Here is a 13,610-nt window from a genome sequence, read left to right as displayed (position 1 = left end):
CAGAGAAACTGGGCTGAGAGGTTTCCACCAAGGCCGCATGTTGGCTGTGCTGTCTGCCCAAAGCATGGCTGTTGCCACACCACCACCATTGTGGTTCACATCTGAACCTCCACCTACCTTTGTGCCCAGGAAGGGACCTCTGTGGTCCACTGAAAGCACAGCTGCTGCAGCAGCAATTGGGTTGGCCATGGCTTTGGCTAGCCAGATCTTGAAGACGACCAGGGACGGTGACCCCTCTGGACACCCGTTTGAGGTTGTCTCACCCTCCTGCAGAGGAGGCTTTTCCTGATGTCCAGCCTCAACCTGGAGCCTGTCTGCCTGGTTCCCAAGCAATCTGAGTGATCTGACTCCTGCCTTCTCCTGCGCCCACTGTAACCCTCACAGCTCTATGCAGGGAATGCCGTTCCCTTGGGTTTTCCCATCTTTTGGAGCAAGTTCCTGTAAATAAACCATTTCCCCCCTGTTCCTTGTTCTTTCAGTTCTGCTTTTCCAGTGTTGCTGGCCTGAAATACCAACCTCACATTGTGTACTCCCTCCCCATGACCCCGTTTCGAGCCCGCTTTCTCATTCCCACCCAGTGCTGGAAATGGGCTTTTGCTTTGTCCCAGGGCTCTTGCAGACATCTGTTTCTTGTGTTTCTCTCCCATTAGGACTGAGCTTGTCTCAAATCCCAGAAGGGATCTAAACTTGGATCAAGGACTAGATCCAGAATTACAGTTCAGGTCAAGATTTTTCCCAGAGTCACTTTGGGATCCCATCTTCAGGCTGTGTCCAGAAACGCTACTACAAAGAGGAAAAGTCAACACTGATTCCCAGTCTAATCCTGAGAAGTCCTCCATGAGCAGGGACAGTGTTTGGACTCGGCCTTGGATGCTCTCCAGTAGCAAGATCTCCAAACTGGAGATGACCAAACTGTGCCCCCATCGCCGGAGTAGATTTGGCTTTTCATTTTATGGATGTTACAAAGGAAAAACCCAACAACATTGGTTGTGAAACTCCTCATGCACGGGAATTGACCTGCTGATGGAAGGACGCGCTCAATGCGAGTTAGCATGGAGCTCCTCATGGTTTAATTATTTATCGGGGTAGATGGCGATGCTGAAAAACAAAGCCAGGGAATTCTTGATCAATACCAGGCTCTGACTCATTGATGGAGGCTCAGGAGAAGTGCAAGGGAATGAACTGGATCACTCACAATTACAGGACATGATGGCACAGAAAGTCTGTGGAAAAAGAAAGAAAAGTCGTGCTGGACAGTTTCAATGGGGTGCTGAACCCGTTATCAGAAATAGACCGTTCTTATCCAGGGCAACATCATCCTGAGTGGAAACGAGAGAAAATGCAGCAGTGCTCAGGGGGCAATCCTGCCGCGGGGCTTTCCATCTGCATTCAGCACCGCCCCGCAAGGTGCAGTGCAACATATTGCCATCAGATGGCAAAGTAGCAATGGGGATGGTGGGACACGGGCACAGGGGTGCAAGGGGATGGCTGTGGGGCCAAATGGTTCTGTGGTGTAAGAAAGGTGTAAAGATTTGCTTGGCCAAGGGGCAGATGTTGAGTTGTACAACCCTGGGAGATGCTCTGTCCCTGGGCAAGGCTGAATGGGAGCTATGGGAGTGCAATAGGTCCAGGTCCTGTTTCACAGTTTAGGGTGGGTGCATGGGGCTGTCTGAAGGACCCCAGGAAGGGTTTCAAAGATGTTGCAGTTCAGTCATAGACTCACAGAGTCACAGCCTGGTTTGTGTTGGAAGGGACCTTAAAGCCCATCCAGCTCCAGCCCCTGCCACGGGCAGGGACCCCTTCCACTGGAGCAGCTTGCTCCAAGCCCCTGTGTCCAACCTGGCCTTGAACACTGCCAGGGATGGGGCAGCCACAGCTTCTCTGGGCACCCTGGGCCAGCGCCTCAGCACCCTCACAGGGAAGAGCTTCTGCCTAAGAGCTCATCTCAGTCTCCCCTCTGGCAGGTTAAAGCCATTCCCCTCGGCCTGTCCCTGCAGGCCCTTGTCCAAAGCCCCTCTCCAGCTTTCCTGCAGCCCCTTTAGGCACTGGAGCTGCTCTCAGGTCTCCCCTTCAGGAGCCTTCTCTTCTCCAGGCTGCCCCAGCCCAGCTCTCTCAGCCTGGCTCCAGAGCAGAGCTGCTCCAGCCCTCGCAGCATCTCCATGGCCTCCTCTGCCCTCGCTCCAACAGCTCCGTGTCTTTTCTGTGCTGAGGACTCCAGAGCTGGACCAGGACTGCAGGGGAGGTATCACCAGAGCAGAGCAGAGGGGCAGAATCGCCTCCCTTGACACAATGCACTGTGCAGGGCAACAACCTGATCGCACTGTGCCCTGGAGCATCCATGGTTCCATAACAACCCCCAACATCCTCTTCCCTGGAAGCTCCTGAGATATAAGTGGGCAATCCGCTCGCTGCACTGAAACCCCATTTATCTGACAAACATATGGCTTCTCCTTCCAAAAACAACCCAGAAACCCCCATAAATGGTATCACAGTCATTAAATACCCACTTAAACAAACCAAACCCAATGGCTTAGGAAGCTGGTTTCAGAGGCCAGTGCTCACATCAGGTGACAGGTGATTTTTATGCTGTTTTGCTGCTGATTGTCATAAGGAAATTGCTTTCTCCTCCAGCGAAACTCACACCCACGAGGGAGGTGATAGCGGGATCCCAGGCGGAAGCATTGGCCGCTTTCCTACCTGAATGGCTGCTAAAAATAGGACTTAGTCAGCCCCCAGCCCTGGGTATAAAAAGTCACCTCCGAGGAGAGCCTGACAACCCTTAGTGCCCGTGGCCGAGGAGCTTGTCTTGACCTGAGTCCAGAGGGGCAGAAATACTGACGGAAAGGTAAATACTGAAAGAGCGAATCAAGAAACTGGCGTGGCCAACAGACTGGAACGAGTCCAAGCGGGATGGGGGTGGTTGTTTTGCTGTGATTTAATCTAGTTAAATGATTTCTTGTTCGGTGGATGGGTGGCTTTGGTGTTAACTTGGGTAAGGGAATGTGTCTTCTTGATCCAAAACTAAGCCAAGCTGGGGTGGGTGGGTGTGCTTGTGTGCTGTGGTGCTGCTCATCTAGAGTGAGCAGAGGCTGTGAGGTGAGGGGTCCCTGCTTGGAAATAGGTGATCTTAAGGTCCTTTTCAAGACAAGCCATTCTATGATCTATGGTGCTGGGCTGTGGGGTAGTTTGAACAGCTGAGTGTGCTGGATTTGGGTGTTGTCTTCCCTTGTACTGTTCAGTGGTGGAGAACGTCTGGGTTGGGTCTGGGTCTCTGAAGAGCGAAATTGGGTTTGGAATTAGTGCCAGCACAAGGCACAGCTCTGGTTTTTCAATAGCAGCATCTTCTGCGACGGGAAAGGCCGGGCTGGGTGCTCTGAGCTCTGTTCACAGCCCTCTGATAGCTCCCAGAGGGGCTGTGTCATCGCAGGATGCTGGGCCAACATTGACCATGACTGAGGATATTTCATAGAATCACAGAATGAACCAGGCTGGGGAAGCCCTTTCAGCTCATCCAGTCCAACCGTGCCCAGCCCTGCCAAGGCCACCCCTAACCCATGGCACTGAGGCCTCGTCTCCACGGGCTGTGAACACTTGCAGGGACGGTGCCTGCAGCCCTGCCCTGGGCAGCCTGTTCCAATGCCTGAGCACCCTCTGGGGCAGGAATTGTTCCTCAGCTCCATCTAAACCTGCCCTGGGGCAGCTTGAGGCCGGTTCCTCTTGTCCCATCCCTTGTTCCTTGGGAGCAGAGCCCAGCCCCTCCTGGCTCCATCCTCCTCTCAGGCACTTGTAGGGAGCCATCAGGTCCCCCCTGAGCCTTCTCTTCTCCAGACTGAACCCCCCAGGTCCCTCAGCCCTTCCCCATCACACTTGTAATATTTGCAAGAGCCCACGTTGCCCTTGGCCTCTCCAAGGGCTGGGAACACCCAGTCTCGCTGGGGAATGTGCAGAAATTGAGGAAAGTCAACACTTTAAGGACAGATAGTAAAAAACCCAAATTGTGTGATTCACCAACAAGATGCTGTCCTCCTATGTGATTTTTCATTGTAATATGGCAAGTCAGAGTACCGCAGTGTCTGGATTCTATTTAATGCACCCTTGCTGTATTAAACACACTGGAAGTAAAGCAGGCTCCCTCAGTAAGACACAGCCACATCTCCCCTCCCCGCAGTTTCGCTTCCTCTATCATCAGTGCCTACAGCCCATCATAAAACCTCACTCGTGCCACCTACGTAAGGAGCTTTCCCATAACTATAACCAGGGTTGATCATTTACTGGGAACATGAACAGTCCATCCTTGCGTGCCAAATGGGAATGGTTCCCATCATGCCCAGCCTGACTGAGCAGTGTCCTGGGGAAAGCAGCCCTTAGGCTGAGCTCTTGCTCCTCTCTGCAGCAGCATGCAGGCTCTGGCTGCGGAGAAGCGGCGGTGGGACGTGGCAAGGCAGCCGTCAGGCAAGATCCTCTCGCTGGACAGGCAAGGGGCCAAGAAGGTGCTGGAGATCTACGTCAAGCGCTCCCTGAGCTGCTGTGAGAACCCAAAGAAACCACTGCAGGCGAGAGGTGGCGGGAGGAGGGCAGGTGAGCTGCAGCGCTCAAAAAGTGACTTCTGCAAGTATTCATGTGCCAGACACAGCCCCAAGAAGGAGCAGGAGGACAGACCCAAAGCACTGGACCTGGATGAGGCTTTGGATGATGACAGCAAAGCTCCTGGGGAGGTCTCTAAAGAGCGGGAGCCCAAGAGGAAAAGCACAAAAAACTCTTCCCAAGGCAAAACCCAACGCACCTGGTTCAAAACTGTCTTAAATTTCCTCTTCAAGAAGAGCCCTGAGGACCAGAAGGAAAACGGGGGGCAAAAAGCAAAGGAGAAAGATGCCAAAGCTGCTCACAGCTCCAAATCAGAAGGGGTGAAAAGAGCCACAGGGCCCTCCAGCACATCCTCTTCACCAGGCAGAGCCTCCAAGAGGAGAGCCAGCCTCAAGAAGGTTTTCTCCTTCAAGAAGCACACGGAGGAGGAGAAGGGAGAGACAGCAGCAGGGGCGAGGGCCAAGAGACCCAGCTGCCTTCCCCTGCGGCATGTCCAGGCTCCGGCCACAGCAGGTAGGACCCCACCACCCCTAGCCCGGACCCTAAACCAACCCTCCTGCCAACGGGACTTCTGTTGGGCTTCTTTTGGGTTAAACTTCTATAGAGTTTAGAGCTGTTTTCTAGCCTAAGCATCACCCTCCTGGCGCTTGCTGAGGTTTGGGATAGGTTTTGAGGACTCGAATCTCAACCTGCCACCCCAGGAATGGATCAAGCTGTCGGTGCTTTGAGCACACAGCATTGCTGCAACTTATGTGTGCAGCAAGTTACTCCCAGTTACTCCAGGTTTGATTTAAACCTGTATTTGAGACCTGGGGTTAAATCTTAAGCCACTCCAGGGCCAGTGTTAGGCTACTTTTGATTTGCTATGGGGAAGGGTGCTGGCACAAGGGTGCAGGACACCCTGTACCCTCACCGCAGCCCTTCCCCAGTGAGAGTATTTCTGCAGAGCTTTGGTGGATGTGGGGCATGTTGGAACCACTTGGTTGCAGTTCAGAGAGCTCAGCCCCATTGTTCACCAGCACCATGCACTGATCCAGGGTGGGCATGAGCACCACATGGATGCAGCCAATGCTGCGACTGCTTTTCCCTTCCAACCCATGGCCAGCAAAGAAATAACCCTCGATTCTGAAGCTGTGTTCTTGCAGCAGATGAGGAGCAGCCTGATGGTTACTATGCACGAGTCTCAGAAGAGATCGGGCTGATCGTGCAGGGCAGTGAGAGCCAGGGGAGCAGAGCATGTGGACATGAGGAGCCACCACGGCCGGCCAGCGCCAATGGGGTCGGTGAGTGTTGCCCTTGGAAGCTCTTCAGAGCCTGCATGGAACCCAAACCCTGCTTCAGTCCTGACCTTGGGGCTTACATGACCCCTATGAAGACTCTGGGGGAGATTTTCAGCATCAGAGCTTGATTTGGGGAGAGGGAAATTTGAAGTCATGAGGGTGTTTTTGCTGGCTGAGGTTAAGAAGTCACTTGGCAATAGGATGAGATGGGATTTGGAGGGATGGAGGCGGATGCACATTGCTCAGGGGATTTTTCCTGGCGGCTAAACAGAGCGCTGGGTGTGAGGCTTGGAGAAAGGGCTGGAGATAATGTGGGATCTCTCTCTGCAGAGGAAGCCATCTGGAGAATCGTGGCCCTGCTCCAGAGTGCAGGAGATGAGCTGGACAGGCAGGTGAGAGGAGAGCTGTGCTCAGCTGGATGGGTTGAGGGAACGTGGGCAAAGCAACACCATTGATTTCCCTGGTGCAGGGAAACAGTAAAGTCAAGGAAATGGCATCTTCTAATTCCCCGACTGGGTGTGATCGTGTCTGTCTGTCTGTCTGTCAGTCCTAACATGGAGCGAAGGCATCAACACAAGGATGACACACCGAGTTATTCACGTGTATTCACTTGCTTCTTAACCAGGTGAAGGAAGATGCGCTGCTACGGACATTCTTCAGAGACATGTCCTACAGCTCCTTCAAGAACCTGGCCGATGCCTACGTCCATAAGGAAATGACGACCAGCAGATCTGATGTCAACCCCGAAGAGATCCAGTTTGCCTTCACAGTGCACCTCACCGCCAAGGTGGCGGGCATCTGCAACCAGGCAGTGAACAGGATCATGGGCTTTGGCACCCGCTACTTGGAGGATTCCTTTGCACCCTTGTCCTACAGCAGAATCCTCCAGGTAGGAAGGAGGATGGAGTCTGGGGCTGAGCTTCCAGCACAGACTTAGGGCAAGAGGTGTAATTTTAGGGTGACTGACAGACCTGGATTATGCTGGCTTGTATGGGGGGGGGGGTGACGGGGTGCTGGATCTTGTCCGTGCTGTTTGGGCTGGCCTTACTTTCCCCAACATGAACACAGCCCATGCGCACACAAGGGCTTGCTTGATGCATTGCAAGATGCAGCCAGGAGATGCTCTGCAGAGCTTGGCAGTGCTGCAACCTGGTGTAACCACAGCTTCAGCAGGGAGAATTTCCTCCTCGATGCATCTAGCAGGCCAATAGCACCAGCTCAGGTTGGGAAGGGACCTCACCAGTGCTTCCTTCTGTCTCAGCAGAACAGAGAAGAGCTCAGCAGAGACATCTGCGAGAGCCCGGACTGACGTGGGCTGCTCCGGAGAGCCGGTGGTGCCTGGGAAGGATGTGGATTTACTGATGGAGGTCACCGCATCCTGCTGGTGACCTGGATTTGGGGTGATTTTCCAGAGCTGTGGATTTAAAAGGTTCTAAGGAAAAGCCCAGCGATAGCCACAGCAGTGTGAAATGCTTAAACCTCACCTGGCTGGGGCGGAGTGACTGTAAATCAAGCAAAGCCCAAATTTCACCTTGTATTTGCATTGTAGCTGTCACCAAGTGCATGTGTTGAACCTCTTGGTTGGTTTGTGTCTGTGTTTGTGTATTTATTCATCTGCTTTTCTATATGTATCTGGGAATGTACAATGTAATTTTTGTAGCTTCTGCTCTCAGCCCAGCTTCCAGTTCAGGAAAGAAACCCTGAAACTCCAATAAAATGCTCCCTAAATGACAGCCAGGCTTGATTAATGGGTGATGTGTACAGTCATTATACATGGGATAACGTTTGTTTTGCTGTAGCTGCTCCTTCCAGTGGCACAAAGGGAGTCTTACAGCAGATACGTGGTCTGATCCTGCCACTTTTTACTATTTATAGCCATGCCCTTCCCAGCAGCAGGAGATTTATTCACCAAAGCAGCTTGATGTGACACCAAGAACTGCACAAAGCTTGCTCCTGAGTGGTGCAGGAGCTGCCCTCCCTTTGGCTCCCTCCAGGACCGAGGGGATTTGCTGCTGTCGCGGTCTCACCTACAAGGTCTAAGAAGATGTGAAATGTCAAAGCGATTAAAGCCTAATCTCTGGGACTGTTCCCAGCTAATCTCTGCCCAGACCCCTAAGCAGGGCCATGGATTAAGGCGGCTCGGGGCTGGGGGGGATTGACAGTGCTCAGTGTGGTGGCACCAACAGGAGCATCTCCTTTGCCAGGGTTGGACCCAGCCTGGGGTGAAGGGGTCAAAATCTGGCGGCTTGCAGTGCAGGAGAGGCGGGATGATCTAGTGGGTTGGAGGAGATGATGGTGGTGAATCAACCTGTTGGTCTGCTTCAGTCCGGGCATGGGGTGACAGTGCAACGTGGGCCACCAGCCTGTGGCTGCCGGGTGCTTCCTCTTCTGGGGAACCTGAACTTCTCGGTCCTTTTAAAACCCTAAGTAAAGCAAAACAGGGAAGCAGACCCCTCAAAGGAAGGAAGTAACCCTTCTCCACACAGATCAACCTCCCCGTTTGCAAAGCCTTTAAGGAAATGCTTGGTAGAGACAAAGAGTTGAATCACTGAAAAGCCCCAAGGGGGAGGGGGAACACGTTGCAGAGGCTCCAACTAATCTAACCCAGGGTACTTAGGTCTGTGGAAACCATCAGATCCCACTCCTGGGTCCTGCCCACTGAAGCCAGCACCAAGCACAGTGCCAGCACTGTGTTTCCTTTTGGCTGGGAACCAAACTGGGAGACTTTTACTGCAGGAGAAACCAAAACTGCTCTCGCCTGTTTGCAACCATCACCACGTTCCTGTCCCCTGCCCGGAGCCTGGGACACTGCTGGGGCTGTGACCAGAGCTGGTGCTCTGGATGTGGTGGGGACCTGGCAGGAGGATCATGCGATGCTCCTGTTTGTTTTGCATCTGGGCTCATGTGGTGCCGCGTGTGGGCTGGGGTTTGCATGGAGCAGAAAAGGGTTTTGCCTCCTTGATGACTTCCGGGAGGACATCATCTGCCCTTGGCACGCAGGAAAACACCGGTGAGGAAAACAGCTCATCTCTGCCATTCCCTTCCTCCTATCAGGGCTGAACCAGATATCCTTCTGTGGTCACTGAACCTTTTCCCACCCGTCAGGTCAGTGGTGCTGAGGAAATAAGGAACAAAACCTGCACAGCCCCTTGCACATGGTGCTCCTGGTCCCAGATAACCCAACCCAAAGCCGGGATGCTGCTCCAGCCTGGTGGGCTGTCCTCAGGAGCTGCTGTTAGTGCAGCAGCCCAGGGTTGTTGGATCTCGGAGCCCAGGTCCCTTCTCGTGAGCAACTCCAGCATCTTCGCTTAATGTCTTGGTCATAAAATTGAGAACCAGGATTGCCTGTGGCCACTGCCGATATTAAAAGTGTATTAAAGAAGGGCAAATTATTAGCCCCAGGGTTCTGATTGGTTTCCAGCTCGTGGTATTACCTTCATCCTCTCCTCTGGGGCTTCAGACCAATAAGACAATCTCCTCACCCGACAATCCATGGGATCATGGACACCGGCCATCTGGGCACCGATCTTGCTGGGAAAAACACAGCCTCACACCCCACACAGCCCCCTGCCTGCCTGGTGCCCAATGGGGGCCAGGGGGTCTCCTGAAAGCTGCTTCTGGGACCTTGTGTAGTTAGGCCCTGTTAATCCCATTGTCCTGAGTGCCAGGAGGGGGAGGGTGGCTTAGAAACCAGCCCTTAATGAGCCAGTTAATGCCCAATTCCCTGTCGCTGAGAGGATGATGGCAAGGTTTCATCTCATGGGAGTGTGGCACCGGGCCAGGGAGGATGCTGCCTCCTGGGATGTTGCAGCACGGAGTGTGCAGGGCACGCTTTTTATGCCCCCTCCCTGCCCTGAGGAACCGCTGTAATTCATCAAGGGACAGGGTGATCTGTGTGCTGAGTGATGGAGCTGAACAGGAGCAGCTTGTGCCCAGGCAGTCAGGAAGCCCCCAGCATCCTGGCCTGGATCAGCACCAGTGCGGCAGCAGGGCCAGGGCAGGGATTGTGCCCCTGCACTGGGCACTGGTGAGGCCGCACCTCGAATCCTGTGTTCAGCTCTGGGCCCCTCACTGCAAGAGAGACATTGAGGGGCTGGAGCGGGGCCAGAGAAGGGCACCGGAGCTGGTGCAGGGCCTGGAGCACAGTGTGATGGGGAAGGGCTGAGGGACCTGGGGGGTTCAGTCTGGAGAAGAGAAGGCTCAGGGGGGACCTGATGGCTCCCTACAAGTGCCTGAGAGGAGGATGGAGCCAGGAGGGGCTGGGCTCTGCTCCCAAGGAACAAGGGATGGGACAAGAGGAACCGGCCTCAAGCTGCCCCAGGGCAGGTTTAGATGGAGCTGAGGAACAATTCCTGCCCCAGAGGGTGCTCAGGCATTGGAACAGGCTGCCCAGGGCAGGGCTGCAGTCACCGTCCCTGCAAGTGTTCACAGCCGTGGAGACGAGGCCCCAGTGCCATGGGTTAGGGGTGGCCTTGGCAGTGCTGGGAGCGGTTGGACTGGATGAGCTGAAAGGGCTTTCCCAGCCTGGTTGATTCCATGAGTCTATGACTCGATGCTGTGATGTGGCTGTGCACCCCCTCAGATGAAGACCCCCAAAGTATGCCCCCAAAGCCTGACTCCTCTTGGCTTTGAGGGTCCCAAGGGGATCCTGGGGTATCCGAGCATGCTGTGAAGTCCTCCAGGTTGGAGCTGCTGCTTTTGGGGTGCTGCTCTCCCCTTGCCAGGTCAGTGTCTCCTGTCCTTCCCTGTGCATGGGCACTCGTCCTCTTGTCCGTCCTGCCTTGCCTCCCTACCGCTGCCCAGGGCTGGCCCTGCCTTGGTGTAGGGCTGAGCTGTCTCCTTGTTGGGGACCTTCTTGCATTCACCATGCATTTCTTCCTGCAGGGATAACAGCTTTTTGGTTGCCACCACATCATCCTTCATTATCTCTGTGGATGGAAAATCCCATTTAATACTTTACTTTGTGGCAGTGGCAAGGAAAGAAACTATCACCAAGTGCCCCAAGGAGAGTGGGGTAAGAGCATCTCCTGGCTCAGCTCCATTGGGGTTTGCCCTCACAACGTGCTCCTGGAGCACCACATTTTGTAGCAAGCTCAGCTCCTTGTGCTGTGCTCTGGATGGAGGAACCACCCAGGTTCAAGGCCAGTTTGAACAGGGCTTGGAGCAACCTGGTCCCTGCCCGTGGCAGGGGTTGGAACTGGATGAGCTTTAAGGTCCCTTTCAACCCAAACCAGTCTGGGATCCTGTGAACGTGTTCCTGCAGGTCCTATGGGGTTAATTACACCTTTCCCAAAGCTTGGCATCATCTGGGGCTGAGCTTGATCAAGGAGGTGCAAGTCCATGCAGTGCCTGCTGAATTCCCTGGCTTCTGATGCACATAACTGGCTGGGTTAATGAACAGACAACATGGAAACAATTCCTCCCAGTGTGCCAGCTCTCAAGCACTTCCAATAGGGATCAGTCACAGTGAGAGATGATTCCTTTTGCCCTTCATGTTTGCCAGTGCAGCAAGGAAGTCCTTTAAATGAAGGAATTTGCTTTCCCAAAGGCTGGAGAAGACAGTGGCATGAATCACACAGTTCACAGCTCAGAGATCACTGGAAGGGCTGGAACTCACGGGAGACTCACCCAATGAGGGGCTAAAAACTTCATCCCAGGGACACTCTGTCTCTGCACCCGGGTATCACAGCAAATACAAATCTTATGGTAGGGACTCAGTGATGGCCAAGGAAAAATGAAAACGGGGGTGAAACAGCATTGCAGAGGTTACAAGAGGATGCTGGGACCATCTTTTGTGTTCTTCTTGTACTGTCCTGGCCAGCACAAGTTGGTGCACCAACATGGGCAAGGAGAGCTCTCTCCTTCAGCCTCTTATTGATACACATGCCCCTCTCATGCATATATATACACAGCCTTGAAGGTGACATATGTAATAGTCACACTGTAGTGTGCACACCCCATGGATGTGGGTTTGGTTCAGTAACCCCAGATCTGGGGAACAAGGTGCATCCTCCTGGGCTTTACAGAGTGCTGAAGGGGGAGAGAAAAGCAAATCCAGCTCCTTGTTTTTCCCTCCCAAAGGATATCCAAGAGTCAGGCAAAGACAAAACCCTTCCAATAGGGAGCAAATCTGAGCAATCCTAGCGAAACCTAACCTGACACAACACCCTGCATCCACCCCTTGTGTAACACCCTCTGGCTTTAAGTGTCTTATACAAGCCTTTACTCACTCAGTGCTGAGCTGTGCCTGAGCTGGGATTGCTGGAGAATCCTATTTAGGAAAACACCTTGGATGTAGGAAGCACGAACCAAAGAGACAATTTTACATGGATGTTTCCTAATGTGATGGACACAAGAATGTGGGGACCGCCTCCAGGAGGGCTCCTGGGGCACTTCAGATCACTTGATAGAACAGGGGAGCCTTGAGTCAGCCCTGAGCACATGATCTGGCTGTGGCCGAGGATTACAAGAGCTGTTTTGATCAGGGGAAAACGTCTGTTTTTAGCACAGGCAGCAATTAAAATAGCACATGGATCTGAACGCCTCGGGGAGCTGTCACAGAGGGAGGTAGAAAATCCATCTCACGGTCTCCTGTGCAGTCAGAGGAAGCAGAGAAGACAGCTTGAGGTTCAGCTGGTGGTAAAGGACAACCTGAGACAGGACCTCCAGATGGCTGAGGAGGACCTCCAGGGTTTGAGCCCCCCTTTCTCACTCTCCTTTTCGGGCAGTGGCTTTCTCGCCCTGTACCAGGTTGGGGTGGTTCAGTCCCTTCTGGAGCTGGCTCCCGAACTCCTCAAATCCGCTTGCAAGGTCTATGGATCATCCGCTGGCTCGCTCATCGCAGCCGCCGTGGTGTGCGGCATCGGCCTCGGTAAGACAGTGATGGTCCAGATTTCCTTATTATGGGGGGTTCGTTTCAGAATAGAAATAGAGAAGCCTTAAAATAGCAGCAACAGTGGGGACATGATACTGGTGAGACTCATGTCACTCATAAAGCATAAAAGAAACCTGCATGTGTTGCCATGTTAGCAGCCACCCTGGAACAATTTTGGGTGGTGCAAGCTGAGAAAGCTGGTTATTACTGTCTGAATGTTATCTGTCTCAGATGGTCAGGCAGATACTGCATGGGTACATCCAAATGTATCTGCATTTTATTGCCTCATTTCCCTGCTCCTGCTGAAGGAGCAGATCTTTTCCTCCGCTATGAGGTCTAAGGAGTGCTGAGACATGCTCCAAAACAAGTTCACATGGCTGTGTTGCGTGGACATCATAGAGTCGTGGACATCATAGAGTCATGGACTGGTTTGTGTTAGAAGGGACCTTAAAGCTCATCCAGTTCCAACCCCTGCCATGGCAGGGACACCTTCCACTAGAGCAGCTTGCTCCAAGCCCCTGTGTCCAACTTGGCCTTGAGCACTGCCAGGGATGGAGCAGCCACAGCTTCTCTGGACAACCATCTAAAGCTCCTGTGTCCCCTATGGGTCAGGTCCCTTGGCATCCTTAGCTACAAAAGGACATATGTGGTAGTCACACAGGTATCTATAGAGCTGACAGCCTTGTTTGCATGTTGCTTTGGGTTGTCCCACTCAGCCTTCCCAGCACAAGGGAAGATGAGGCATGATTCCTGTTTCTCTATAGCCAAGCACCTTTCCTCTGGGATAAAGCTCAAGGGCTCATCAGTAGGACATTAGATGAGCTCTTAGGCAGAAGCTCTTCCCTGTGAGGGTGCTGAGGCGCTGGCACAGG

The sequence above is a fragment of the Psittacula echo genome (genome assembly GCF_963264785.1).
Source record: "Psittacula echo genome assembly, chromosome: 22".
Lineage (NCBI taxonomy): Eukaryota > Metazoa > Chordata > Aves > Psittaciformes > Psittacidae > Psittacula > Psittacula echo.
Note: the sequence above shows the minus strand (reverse complement) of the source record.